The sequence below is a fragment of the Macaca fascicularis genome, chromosome 7 (assembly GCF_037993035.2).
Source record: "Macaca fascicularis isolate 582-1 chromosome 7, T2T-MFA8v1.1".
Classification (NCBI taxonomy): domain Eukaryota; kingdom Metazoa; phylum Chordata; class Mammalia; order Primates; family Cercopithecidae; genus Macaca; species Macaca fascicularis.
The window spans coordinates 47,542,152-47,554,937 of NC_088381.1; the positions used below are offsets into that span (position 1 = coordinate 47,542,152).

The 12,786-nt window shown below is 39.9% G+C and overlaps 1 protein-coding gene and 1 pseudogene across 4 annotated transcripts in view; one reads left to right on the plus strand and one right to left on the minus strand.

The window, feature by feature from the left end:
• The window catches only part of UACA (uveal autoantigen with coiled-coil domains and ankyrin repeats), a 100,606-nt gene that overhangs the window by 81,095 nt on the left and 6,725 nt on the right, over positions 1 to 12,786 (minus strand). The window lies entirely within an intron of this gene.
• On the plus strand, positions 6,617 to 7,127 carry LOC107130245 (large ribosomal subunit protein eL21-like; annotated as a pseudogene).

The window sequence follows — 12,786 nt, forward strand, 5'->3', positions numbered from 1 at the left end:
AACACTTTGATAGCTATGAGTGATACCATGGAATGAGAACTTCATAACAGTCATACAGAGAATACTAACCATAGCTCCAACTCCTCATCAAATACACAAGTGTAATGTTTTCCATAGCTTACAAAACACTCAGTCTGGGGTTCTCATTCATTGCTCTACTCTATAATAAAAATTTACTGGGGAAAAAACATGTATTTTGACCTAGGAATACAACTTACAAGAGATGTGAAGGACCTCTTCAAGGAGAACTACAAACCACTGCTGAAGGAAATAAGAGAGGACAGAAACAAGCCAGGCGCAGTGGCTCACACCTGTAATCCCAGCACTTTGGGACGCCGAGGCAGGCGGATCATGAGGTCAGGAGATCAAGACCATCCTGGCTAACACAGTGAAACCCCTTCTCTACTAAAAAAAAAAATACAAAAAATTAGCCAGTTGTGGTGGCAGGCGCCTGTAGTCCCAGCTACAGGAGAGTGGCATGAACCTGGGAGGCGGAGCCTGCAATGAGCCGAGATCGTGCCACTGCACTCCAGCCTGGGCAGCAAGACTCTGTCTCAAAAAAGAAAAAAGAAAAAAAAAGAGAGAGAGAGAGGACACAAACAAATGGAAAAACATTCCATGCTCGTGGATAGGAAGAATCAATATTGTGAAAATGGCCATACTGTCCAAAGTAATTTATAGATTCAATGCTAGTCCCATCAAGCTACCATTGACTTTCTTCATAGAATTAGAAAAAACTACTTTAAATTTCATATGGAACCAAAAAAGAGCCTGTATTCCCAAGAGAATCCTAAGCAAAAAGAACAAAGCTGGAGGCATCATGCTACCTGACTTCAACCTACAGTAACCAAAACAGCACGGTACTCGTACCAAAACAGATACATAGACCAATGGAACAGAACAGAGGCCTAAGAAATAACACCACACATCTACAACCATCTGATCTTCGACAAACCTGACAAAAACAGGTGATGGGGAAAGTATTCCCTATTTAATAAATGGTGTTAGGAAAAATGGCTAACCATATGCAGAAAACTGAAACTGGACCCCAAAATATAATTTTGTATTATACCTTATACAAAAATTAAATCAAGATGGATAAAAGATTTAAATGTAAGACCTAAAGCCATAAAAACCCTACAAGAGAATCTAGGCAATACCATTCAAGACATAAGCATGGGCAAAGACTTCATGACTAAAACACCAAAAGCAATGGCAACAAAAGCCAAACTTGACAAATGGGATCTAATTAAACTAAAGAGCTTCTATATGGCAAAAGAAACTATCATCAGAGTGAACAGGCAACCTACAGAATGGGAGAAAATTTTTGCAATCTATCCATCTGACAAAGGGCTAAGGGCTAATATCCAGAATCTACAAAGAACTTAAACAAATTTATAAGAAAAAAACAAACAAACCTATCAAAAAGTGGGCGAAGGATATGAATAGACACTTCTCAAAAGATGACATTTATGCAGCCAACAAACATGAAAAAAAAGCTCATCATCACTGGTCATTAGAGAAATGCATATCAAAACCACAATGAGATACCATCTCATGCCAGTTAGAATGGCAATCATTAAAAAGTCAGGAAAGAGATGCTGGAGAGGATGTGGAGAAATAGGAATGCTTTTACACTGTTGGTGGGAGTGTAAATTAGTTCAACCATTGTGGAAGACAGTGTGGGGATTCCTCAAGGATCTAGAACTACAAACACCATTTGACCCAGCAATCCCATTACTGGGTATATACCCAAAGGATTATAAATCATTCTACTATAAAGACACATGCACACATATGTTTACTGCAGCACTGTTCACAATAGCAAAGACTTGGAACCAACACAAATGCCCGTCAATTTTAGGCTGGATAAAGAAAATGTGGCACATATTCACCATGGGATACCATGCAGCCATAAAAAAGAATGAGTTCATGTCCTTCACAGGGACATGGATGAAGCTAGAAACCATCAATCTCAGCAAATTAACACAAGAACAGAAAACCAAACTCCCATGTTCTCACTCATAAGTAGGAGTTGAACAATAAGAACATATGGGTACAGGGAGGGGAACATCACACACTGGGGCCTATCAGGGGGTGGGGGGCAAGGGGATAGCATTAGGAGAAACACTTAATGTAGATGATGGGTTGATGTGTGCGGCAAACTACCATAGCACATGTATACCTACGTAACAAACCTGCACGTTCTGCACATGTATCCCAGAACTTAAAGTATAATGTTTTTAAAAATGTATTTTGTCACCTTTACAAACACTGTTCCATCTCACTTCTGCTGTATTCAGGTATTTAACTCAAAACTACTTTGTGCAAAAACGAATGGTGTTTGTTTTGGGGGGGGGGGTTTGTTTTTTGTTTTATTTATTTATTTATTTATTTATTTATTTATTTGAGACTGAGTCTTGCTCTGTTGCCAGGCTGGAGTGCAGTGGTGTGATCTCAGCTCACTACAACCTCTGCCTCCCGGGTTCAAGCAATTCCCCTGCCTCAGTCTCCCTTTTAGGGGTTATTTTCGGGAGACAAGGTCTTGCTCTATTGCCCAGGCTGGAGTACATTGTCATGACCATGGTTCGCTTCAGCCTCAACCTCCTAAACTCAAGGGATCCTCCTGCCTCAGCCTCCCAAGTAGCGGGGACTATAAGTGTGCACGACTACACCTGGCTACTTTTTCTCAAGATGGGGTACATTTCCATTTATACTGTTCTAAAGCTTTCGAAATATTTCACTAAAATCTCTGGTAGGGTAGAAAAGCAAGTGGTATTAGCCCCATCTTACAAGAGAAATAATGGAAACTTACTGAGATAAAGTTCTTTGACCAGAGTTTTTCAGTAGCAGTGCCTGGACTTAAACCAAAATTTTCTGACATCCTCTCATCCTTGATCTTTCTGTCCATTGAATATCTCTACTTAAATAGTATTGACACTAAAATCAAAGAAGACATTTTTTAAATTGCATCAAATTTCTTTTTATTTATACAGAAAAAAATAAAATAGAATAATTTATGTCCCAGAGAAACACTAATTTTATCTTAAAAATCTGAATGAAATAATATATTCTTAAATACAAGTCTAGGTGATTCAGTTTAGAGAAAATGAATTCTCTAATTCATATAAATTCTCAAATATTCACGAATATATGCCAAATTTTTTGTTTACATTTTTTATGCAACCTAGTGCCTGGCATACTACCGTATGTATACACCTACACCAAGCTAGGCTGACACTGGACCCAAGGTGGGGCAGTGGGCAAGGCGGCTGGATAATGGTCCTCAAGAGTGACAGAAGAAAATGCAGGCAATTTAAATGGTTTACTATTTAATTAAGAACTTCACCAAATTTCAATTCTTAGCTGTAAAGAAAAGTCAAAAAAATTCAACCCACAAACACGAAAGTATTTACTTAGCAGCAGAATCCAGAAATTGAGCATCTCTCTAAGTGTAGTCTATACACCACTATGCACGTAACCCTCCTCCTGGCACAAGGACAAACGTGGGTGACACAGTCTTCTGGCAGTTCCTCCTACGGTTCCAGATCGTTCTGCATCAGTCTGCAGCAGGGACAGATGCAGCAGTGAAGCCTGGGGCATGAAGTTAGAAATTAAAAAGGAATAAAAGCCCAACAGAAGCCGGCTCCAAAGCTCCGGTCCTTGGCTCACCCTAATGACAGGACAAATAGAGTGCAGGTCCTTGCATACAGCCTGCAGTCACATGCCTGGACAACAACATTCTCTTCCCACCTGCCACTACCCTTCCCTTTCCCTGTTCATTCCCTAGAGATACTCATCATACAAATACTCTCTGTAGCTCAGAGGAACACTAGGTTACCATTTCATACACTGTCCTGCATACAATTTCCTTTCTAAATAAATGTACTGATATTTAAGTGTTTATAAGTGAGATATTTAAAAGAATATTCCAATTATTAATAGCACCAGTATTTCATCGATGTGACAGAAAAATCAAGATAATACATTAATATTAATGAAGTTTGTAAAAAAAAAAAAAAAAAAAACATTTATTTCTTCCAGCTCTGCTTCATCTTCACAAGTCATATTACCCTTAAGTTTCCTCACCTTTAAAAGTTAGTTTCAAATATCCCTGTTATATTGTAGATACCTGCTATAGTATTTAATGGTAAAATGTCATTCTACAACTTACTTCCAAATGGTTCAGTGAAAGATATGAGTGTGCATTTATTATGCTTTTACTATACATATATAGATAGAGAGAATGCACCAAATTGTTAACTTTCGGATCTAAGTAGAGTGCAGGTGGATCCTAGTTCACTGTGCTATTCTTTCAAATGTTATGTATGGTTCAATTTTTTCATAACAAAAAGTTGGAGAAAACAAATTAGCTATCTGCTAAAAAACTGTGCTTATAAAGATTATTAGCACAGTAAGTTAAACTTTCAAGGTTATTTTTCAAACATCATCAGAACATTGAGCTATTCACCTGAACTGAATATAAATATGTGCACTTCAGAAAAAAACCCACTAAATTGCTAACATACAGGAAGATGTAGACAGTGCTCTCTCTCTCCCTCTTACAGCATAATTACCATTCAATCAGGGACTGCACAGTGCATCAAACCCAGGACACTTGGAAATCACAAAGGGCTAGCAGGCAGGGTTTCTGACCACGTGTCTGTTGACTGTGTCACTTTGGTAAGTCACAACTTCTTCAGGGTTTCAGGTGGCCTACGTTTCTCCAACTTGGGCCCTCCTCTCCATCCCTTCCAGCATTGTAATGATGCAGGCCCTCACTAATTCTTGCCTATACTATTTCAGCAACTTCATAACTGATGCACCTGTCTCCAGGCTAGACCCCACTCAAATCCATCCTGAACAGAGCTACCACAGTAATCCATCAAAAACACGTTTGATTTTGGAATTTCCCACTTCTGGAACCACAGGAAAAAGTTCCAACAACTCTTGAAAATGGCCATTTTTAAAGCCATTCCAAGATCTACCCCCAAATCTCCTCTACTTCCTATTTCCCACCCAATCTCCTTGCTATTGTTCTAGGATCCTCCCTTGCTATTTTTCTAGTATCCAATTTCCCCCTCACCCAGCTCTGTGATATTTCCTCTTCTCTATGCCTTTGCTCTTGTTGTTCCCTCTGAAAGAAATTTTAACCTTTCCTAGATCACTCCTACCCACTTCTTTCAAATCTCAAGAAGCTCACCCTGGCCAGGTGCGGTGGCTCACTCCTATAATCCTAACACTTCAAGAGGCTGAGGTGGGAGGATCGCTTGAGCCCTCAAGCCTGGGGAACACAGTGAGACCCTTGTCTCTACAAAAAAATAAACAAAATTAGTCAGCCATGGTGGCGCATGCCTGCAGTCCCAGCTACTCACTTGCTGCAGTGAGCCAAGGCTGTGCCACTGCACTCTAGTCTGAGTGACAGGGCAAGACTCTGTCTCAAAAAAAAAAAAAAAAGGTCACCCTGCAGATTAGTGTCTGCCAGGAGCTAGAGAAGAGTAGGTGGAAAGCAGTTGCTTAATGGGTACAGAATTTTCTTCTGGAGTGATGAAAATGTTCTGGAAGTATGTAGAGATGGTGGTTATACAACATTGTGAATGTATTAAATGCCACTGAATCGTTCACTTTAATACGAGTGATTTTATGTTTTGTCAATCTCATCTCAATTTTTAAAAGACACCAGCAGCAGCAGCTTATTCTACCAAAAAACCCTCAATGGCTCCCCACTCTTCTGCCCAGACTAGATCAGTACTTTGTACACTTCTCTATCACAACACTTATTATCTTCTATTGTCTGCTGATAGAGCTCCCCCACAAAACTATGAGCCTCTTCTTAACTTCCTCATCTTCTTACCCCGCAGCGCTTAGCTCAGGTGCTCAATAAATTTTTTCATAATTGAAAAATTATAGAGATACCACTTATCTCACTCAAGAAAAGGGCTAAAACAGATGGACTTTTGATGATTTAGGCTATATAAAAGCCTATGAGAGTTTATATTAATTGGAAAGGAAAAGATTAGGAAGATTGCTGTGTCAATCTGGTTATAAAGGACAACAATGGCATGACCTCTGGTGAGATTTTTCAGTTAGCAATATAAACATGTACTGAGTTACCTATATAAGAAGCACTGTATTAATACGCAAGCCCTGAATATGCCTTGTATCATTTAATGCTCACAACTACTCTATGAAATGAGTATAGTGATTAATCCTGTTTTCCAAATGAAGAAACAAACATTTAATTAACTTGCCTAAGGTCACAAAGCTGGTTACCAGGAGTGGCAAGGCTCACACCCAAGATGTGCAGGCTGCAGAGTCTGACCCTGTAGCATCAATGTGCTACCCTGCACCTTCATGCTGCTCCAGGTATGGTTTCAAGAGCTACGAATGGACGTTCTCTGGCCCACAATTTGCCTTTTCTAAGACTGAGAAACACTTCATTTTCCTCATTTACCTACTTATACATGGCCATGAATACTATTTATATTTCATAAAGTGCTTTTTTAAAATATAAAATGTTAATTAAAAAAAAAAGTCACAAAAAAGAGATGAATCATTTAAAAAGGATTTATCATTTAAAAACTTTTCAGCCGGAACTGCCATCTTCCAGTAATTCGCCAAAATGACGAACACAAAGGGAAAGAGGAGAGGCACCCGATATATGTTCTCTAGGCCTTTAAGAAAACATGGAGTTGTTCCTTTGGCCACATATATGCAAATCTATAAGAAAGGTGATATCATAGACATCAAGGGAATGGGTACTGTTCAAAAAGGAATGCCCCACAAGTGTTACCATGGCAAAACTGGGAGAGTCTACAACGTTACCAGCATGCTGTTGGTATTGTTGTAAACAAACAAGTTAAGGGCAAGATTCTTGCCAAGAGAATTAATGTGCGTATTGAGCACATTAAGCACTCTAAGAGCTGAGACAGCTTCCTGAAACGCGTGAAGGAAAATGATCAGAAAAAGAAAGAAGCCAAAGAGAAAGGTACCTGGGTTCAACTGAAGCGCCAGCCTGCTCCACCCAGAGAAGTACACTTTGTGAGAACCAATGGGAAGGAGCCTGAGCTGCTGGAACCTATTCCCTATGAATTCATAGCATAATAGGTGTTAAAAAATAAATAAAAGACCTCTGGGCTGAAAAAAAAAAATAAAAAAATAAAAACCTCTCATGTGGCCAGGCGCAGTGAATCACACCTGTAATTCCAACACTTTGGGAGGCCAAGGTGGGCGGATCACCTGAGGTCAGGAGTTCAAGACCAGCCTGACCAACATGGAGAAACCCCTTCTCTACTAAAAATACAAAATTAGCGGGGTGTGGTGGTGCATGCTGTAATCCCAACTACTCGGGAGGCTGAGGCAGGAGAATCGCTTGAACCCGGGAGGCAGAGGTCGCGGTGAGCCAAGATCGTGCCATTGCATTCAAGCCTGGGGCAAGGAGAGGGAAACGCCATCAAAAAAAAACAAAACAAAAAAAAAAAAAACAAAAAACCTCTCACATGTAAATCAGCAAGTATTTGTGGGCTATTCTTGTACACGGCTGGAAAGATCATGGCTTTACTACAACCACACCCATAAGGCCCTCCCCACTGGGACTCATTTTCAAAGTACCTCAACATCTGCACAAAGTAGGCACCCTGCTAATGAGAAAATCATATGAAATAACAGTATGTTGGAAGAAAAGTTAAACACTCTTACTTTTTTAAAAGTTTAGAAAGCATGGTATATATGTCTCTCTCTAATAAAGAGAAAATGTCACAATCTGGTAAGAAGAAAATTACCCAAGAATCAATGAGATTTTTTAAAAAAATGATTTGTGCATCTGCAAGGGAAAACCTTACTACAGAGGTAATGTAAAACCTTGACAATATATAAATATGGTCAATATTAAAAACATGTCATCTCCTCAAAAGTGTACACAGTTGCAGATACACACGCACACAAATACACACACACACACACACACACACACACACACACACACACACCCCCCTCCAAATAAAACTAAGGATGATAGTATAATATACTGGGTAAGTATGCATGCATACAAAGCAAAATGACAGAAGGGGCAGTGTGACAGTATTAATATCTAACAATGTCGAATTTGAAACAAAAGTTATAATGGAACTAGAAGCTTTTATACTACAAGTTATACTCTACAATGAATATAAAATAGCCAAGAACCTTAATGTATCAATTATCACAAAATTAAATACATAAAACAAAAACTGTTTGAAATATAAGGGAAGGTGACAGAAGCACAGCTAAAGCGAGACAGACATTCCTCTAAAGCGACGGCTGGCCAAGTAGCAAAAATAAGGATGTATAAAGCTCTTACAGCTCAACATGAACAAGGCATCAGCAGAAAAAAATGGTCAAAGAAAATGAACAAACAATTCCTAAAACAAGAAATGAACGCAGCCGATAAGCACAGAAATATGTTCACACTCCCTGGAAATCAAAAACATGGATTAAGCCAAACTATTTTTTTCTATCAGGTTTAAAAACATGTTTTAAATAACAGCATCTATTATTGGAAGGATATAAGGAATGCAACAATTTCACATATCTCTAGAGGGAACACAAATTGGTTTTGGAATCTCCCATAAAATGCCTCCTTTCTCCCTAATCACCCCTTCTCCAATATTTTTGTATATATGGCTTAAGGTGTAAATCCCATAGCATTAAATTTGAAACATCAGTTCACAATGGTAAGGACATGGGTTCCAAAGCCAGGCTACCTAACTCTTCACTTATTAGCTATAGTGTCTTGGGCAGGTAAATTATTTAACTTGCATCTGAAATGATGGCAATAGTACCTACTTCTTAGGGTTGCGGTAAGGACCAAGTTACTACCACTTGGACCAATGCCCGGGAAATACACATTCAATAAATCTTGGCTATCGGCACATGGATTTCTCATAAGCAGTTTCTTTCTAAGTAACTCACTAGCATTTACTGAGTACTCCTAATTGGGACATTTGTATGTGCTCAAACAATTTCAAATTACTTATAATTTTTAAGTACAAAGTTTATTAGAATAAAATATAAATCAAAAAATTATACATATATCAGCTGGGCATGATGGCTCACACCTGTAATCTTAGCCCTTTGGAGACCAACGTGGCCAGATTGCTTGAGCCCAGGAGTTCAAGACCAGCCCAGGGAACAGGGCAAAATCTGTGTCTACAAAAAATACAAAAATTAGCCAGGCATGGTAGTATGTGCTTATAGTCCCAGCTAGCCAGGAGGCTGAGGTGGGAGGATCACCTGAGCCCAGGGAGGTCAAGACCACAGGGAGCCATGATTGTGGCACTGCACTCCAGCCTGGGTGGCAGACTGAGACTCCCATCTGAAAAAAAAAAAAAAAAAAGTAGACATACATTATTGCTATAGAATCAAGATAAATAAACACAGAGTGAATAACAGAGAGAGAGCATGGTATATTTATCTATTTATTTATCTTGAGAGAGGGTGTAGCTCTGTTACCCAGGCTGGAGTAGGTAGGTGCTACAGTGGCACAACTGCACCTCACCATAGCCTCAACCTTCTAGGCTCAAGTGATCCCCCTGCCTCAGCCTCCTAAGCAGCTGCGACTGCAGGTGTGCATCACTATGCCTATATTTTTTTTTGGTGGAGGGGGTAGAGACAGGGTCTTACTATGTTGCCCAGGCTGGTCTCAGGTTCAAGTGATCCTCCCACCTTGGCCTCGTTAAGTGCTAGGATTACAGGCATGAGCCTCTACAGAATTTTTAAAAAGAGCATCAGTGGTTTATGGCACAGTGAATGACATTATGGGTGATTTGTTCTATTCTTATCATCAACTATATTTGGTTTTCTTTTTTTTCGGGGAGGGGGTGGGATGGAGTCTCACTCTGTCACCCAGGCTGGAATGCAGAGTGCAATGGCTCGATCTCAGCTCATTGCAACCTCTGCCTCCCAGGTTCAAGCAATTCTCCTGCCTCAGCCTCCCAGGTAGGTGGGATTACAGGCACGCGCCACCATGCTCCGCTAATTTTTGTATTTTTAGTGGAGATAGGGTTTCACCATGTTGCCCAGGCTGGTTTCAAACTCCTGATCTCAAGTGATCCGCCCACCTCCCAAAGTGCTGGGATTACAGTCATGGGCGACCACGCCCAGCCTATATTTGGTTTCTACAATGAACATGTATAACTTTTGTGGGACAGTCATTTATCCTAACTGGTTGAGACATTCACCTGCGCTCTCTCAAGGGTACCTGGCTAGGTCCCATTCAATTACAGAGAGCCCCCAACTTACAATGGTTAGACTTAGGATTTTTTGACTTTACAACAGTACAAAAGCTACATGCATTCAGCAGAAACTGTACATACTTTGAGTACCCGTACAACTATTCTGTGTTTTCACTTTCAATAGAGTATTCGGCATTGAATTCATGAGATAGTCAATACTTTCTTATAAAATAGGCTTTGCGTTCGATGATTTTGTCCAATTAGAGGCTAACGTAAGTGTTCTGAGCATGTTTAAAGAAGGTTAGGTTAAGCTATGATGTTAGGTAGTTTAGGTGTCTTAAATGCATTTCAACTTACAATATTTTCAACTACACTGGCTTTACCAAGACATAACCCTATAATAAGTCAAAGAGCGTCTGTATAAAAATACAACTCATCGATCCTTTGCCAGAACCTCTGGTCACTCAACTACATCAGTTCATCTTCTGCATATCACCTTGGAGACTGTATCATTTCAAAGTATGTCAATGTCAACAATATTTAGGATTTCTGACAATAAAACAAAGCCAACAGACAAAACTGTTTTTGTGACTACAAACAATCCAATTTATTCTTGTGTTTTGGGGCTATATTTTTAAGCCCAGAAGAGACATTATCTTTTCTAACTATATAAAAGCTATATAAAGCTTTTAATTGTATTATGATTAAGGAAAATAAGGCAAAGAGTATTATATCCTATTGTTCCATTTATAATTTCAGGAAGCGCATTTCAACCATCCATTTTTAGGCAAATTCCCCACAGAAATCAATCTGACTTCCTTTCCAAAAATAAGCGTGTATGGGTGGAAATTTCAATAATTTGCTGTATCCTTTAGGTGGCAGGACAAACATTTGCAAAACTGTAACAGGACAGTAAAAGTTTCCATATGATAGCGATGAAACACAATACATAAGTTATAACGTTCAAATCTATTATTCTTGGATCTAGATGGGCTGATAAAATCAAAATTTTGCTGGCTATTACTTAATTCTAGAGAGGAAGGGAGAAGCAGAAGGATGAACTTACAAACTCACTAACGGGATAATTTCTGAAGATGAAACTTTCATGACTAGTCAGTTCTCTCTAAACAGTGATTTAAACTTGTCAAGTAATTTAACATTTTAATTCAAGGTTAAAAAAAAAATGAACGAGGCCAGGCGCAGTGGCTCACGCCTGTAATTATTAGGGAGGCCGAGGCAGGTGGATCGCTTGAGGTCAGGAGTTCGAGACCAGCCTGGCCAACATGGTGAAACGCCATTTCTACTAAAAACACAAAAATTAGCCAGGCGTGGTGACAGACATCTATAATCCCAGCTACTCCGGAGGCTGAGGCAGGAGAATCGCTTGAACCCAAGAGGCAGAGGTTGTAGTGGGCCGAGACTGCGCCACCGCACTTCAGCCTCAGCGACAAGAGGGAGACTTATTCTCAAAAAAAAAAAAAAAAGAATGAATGAAAACCTTCCTTTACCACAATCCCCAAGCTGCAGGCCCTCTTACTCCCTATTTTCACTAGAATTCTTATTTGAAGATTTTTCTATGCCTCATCTGTGCCATCCTCTACCATAAAACCAGAATTAGTTTCCAAATCTGATGCTCCCTCAGAGAGCTGTATAATTTCACAGCTCCATACCACTGCATTTGCTGTTCTTTTGCCTGGAAAGCCACTGAACTTGTCTTTCTGGCCCAAGTTCAGACTCTACCTTCCAACCTTTTTATGGGCTCACTCTACACATCTGTGTTCCCACAGCAATTTATACTGACTTCTATTATGACTTTTAACATGCCATATACATTTATTTTTTCTATCTAGCTCTTAAAATTCTTGAAGGCTGTGACTAGCTCTTTCTAATTATGGTACAGAAATTTTTAGGACATACGCTAAATACAACAGTATCACAAAAGTGAATAAACATCATGAACCACCCAGCTGCAATTTTTTTTTTTTTTTTTTTGAGATGGAGTCCCACTCTGTTGCCCAGGTTGGAGTCCAATGGCATGATCTCAGCTCACTGCAGCCTCCGCTTCCCAGGTTCAAGCAATTCTCCTGCCTTAGCCTCCCAAGTAGCTGGGACTACAAGCGACCATGCCCAGCTAATTTTTGTATTTTTAGTAGAGACAGGGTTTTACCATGTTGGCTAGGCTGGTCTCGAACTCCTAACCTCAAGTGATCTGCCCACCTCAGCCTCCCAAAGTGTTGGGATTACAAGTATGAGCCACTGTACCTAGTCCCAAACGCAGTTACTAACTCAAGACCAATCCTATTGCAACTATACCCCCAACATACGATCCCCACCCACCCAAAGATTATTTTGAAGCAAATCCCAGACTCCAAAGTATTTCTTTGAAAGATAAAGACTCAGCCAGGCAAGGTGGCTCATGCCTGTAATCCCATCACTTTGGGAGGCCAAGGCAGGTGGATCACCTGAGGTCATGAGTTCAAGACCAGAGCCTGGCCAACACGGCAAAACCCCGTCTCTACCAAAAATACAAAAATAGCCAGGTGTGGTGGCGGGCAGCTGTAATCCCAACTACTCA